Genomic DNA, 2,563 nt, shown 5'->3' with positions numbered 1-2,563 from the left:
CTGGGCAAATTATCAGGAAATTCAACTAATACAGCCACAGGGGCAAAGAATCCAGACCGAAAAAGACTCCTAGAAAGAGCCATCTTAAATTCACCTGCTTCCCCCTCAATATTTAACAACCAAAACTCGAAGGTCAAATCTTGGTGGCAGATTCTCCCCTAGAATGCGTCATTCTAATTTGAATCCCAACCTAGACAGTCAAAGGTTGGGTATCCTATAAACACTGAGATAGAATTTCAGGTCCCAGCTAAATATTTGGTATGTGAGTGTGTGTGCTTGTGTGTGTATAAAAGAAATATTTTAATTCAAAGAATATAAAACCTGTTACATCCATAGACCTTCAGATTTAAGTACGTGTACTTTGAATTAAAACCAATATCATTCCCCTAACTCACATACCAAACCCCCTGAGTAAAATATATTTCTGCCAAATTTATTTTTACTTCCCTGTAGACTCATTTATGCACAATTAAATTGATTATCTAGCTGATTCTCTTCTGTATGAAAGCAGAAAACTGTGATTTAGCAGTGGTTTTCATCTTTTAATTGGATTCTTAGTGCAGAGACATATCTTACTTTTACTTATTTTTTTGCTTTATATTTTTCATTTGTAGGAAATATGTGAAAAGGTGATATGATTTTTTTTATTAAAAATCTCAACTCATTCTCCTAAAAATAAGGCCTTTTATTATTACTGCAAACTTGATGTCTATAGATATGAATTTATAATCATTTCCTTTCACTATTTTCTAAATTTCTCAGCTGCCAGGACTAATATAGACTCAAATAAAGCAATCTATTATTTGGGTTATTAAATATAAATATAATTCAATTTTGGACTCATTCTATACAATGCCAAATCAACAGATCCATTCAATCTTTCCCTCAAATTATTCATTGAATCAAAGAGCAATTTGGTTTAATAGAGACAAACTCTACTTATCTTTGAAATAACCACTTATTATAATTCAAGTAAAATGCTTGACTCTGTCTGGTGTGAGGAGAAGGTGGGAAGAAAGTATAGCAAAAGCTGAGAGTTTTTCATATTATTTTGCTTCCTTTTTTCTTTAAAAATAAAGAAAATATATTTTTAACATATATTACTAGTTGGGCATATGGCCCTCTGTATAAAGACTATATCTCTCAGCAGTCTTTATGCCCCTGTTAAAAAATTTTGTCCAATGAGATGCAAGTAGAAACCCTGGGTCTGAACTCTAAGTACTGTCCTTTAAGCGAAGGCATATGCAGTCTCCCCCATCTTTTGCCCTGGAATGTATCTGGGACAGAGAGAGCTGAAGAGCTGTATTGGGTCATGAGTTGGTCACAGAAGTGTCATAGTTGTCTATGACTGCCTAGACCTTCAGAAGACAAAGATCAACTTCTGTCTGATTTAAGCTGCTGTTATTTCGGTTTTCAGTCACTTGCAGTTGAACCTGATTTTAACAATTCCTTGAAGGGAAAAGAAAGAGAGGAATGGCAAGAGAGAAAAATATGTTAACGTATATTGATCATTCACTTTTCTTTTGTATGCTGTATTGTGGGAGTCACATTTCATTCTTTTTCCATGTGAGTATCCAGTTACGCAGCACCATTTGTTGAATTTTTGCTTGTTTGGTTTTTTGCTTATTTATTTTGGGGGGGGAAGTGCATGGGCTGGGAATTGAACCTGGGTCTCCCACATGGCAGGTGAAAATTCTACCACTGAACTATCATCACACCCCTTGGTCATTTATTTTTGCTTTAAAATAGGTTTATTGGGATTATTAACTACAGCAAATAATGTAATATGCTTCCATTTTTTGAAGGAAAAGACTGACACTCAGACTGGTTTTATGAATTTTCCTAAATTTATGTAACTTGAATGTGATATAAATCACTAGCTCCAAATCCTCCTATTTCCTCTTCATGCTATGACACAGCCTGCAAAAACACTCTTAAAATTGGTTAGCACCAAGGTGAAAGTTGCAATCATTTCCAAGTACCCAGTGTCTGCAATGTTCCACACTAGGCTCTAATGTCATGAGTGGGTTGGAATGAAAGCAAAGCCTCTTAATACAAAATCTTTTCATCCCTTGAGGGATTTCTTTAGTCAGATCAATATTGCACTCCAACCAATATGTAAAAACCTATTAATATAAAAATAACTAAATTTTGGGTGGGCATGGTGGCTCAGCAGGCTGACTTCTTGCCTGCCATGCCAAGACCCAGGTTCAATTCCTGGTGCCCGCCCGTGCAAAAAGAACAAAACAAAAAACCAACTAATTTCTCTGTCAAAAAGAGGACCGGTGTCTTACTTCAACGTCTTTTGGGAAATATAACGTGAGTAAAATTTAGCATATTTATTTTCTTCTACACTAATTCCATCTGAAATTTGTAATCTAATTACCATCTCAAAATAACTGATCTGTGCTTGTCCAATCATTCCCTTCACCTTTTTATCAGCTTAGACATATTCTTTATGCTCAGAGGCTTGATTTAAGAATATGTTCAAATATTTTCCTTCGTACTTAGAGAATCACCAAGGTATATTTTAGGTTCTTATGATCCCTTAAATTCTAAAGAC

Source organism: Tamandua tetradactyla, chromosome 12 (assembly GCF_023851605.1).
Source record: "Tamandua tetradactyla isolate mTamTet1 chromosome 12, mTamTet1.pri, whole genome shotgun sequence".
Taxonomy (NCBI): Eukaryota; Metazoa; Chordata; class Mammalia; order Pilosa; family Myrmecophagidae; genus Tamandua; species Tamandua tetradactyla.
Note: the sequence above shows the minus strand (reverse complement) of the source record.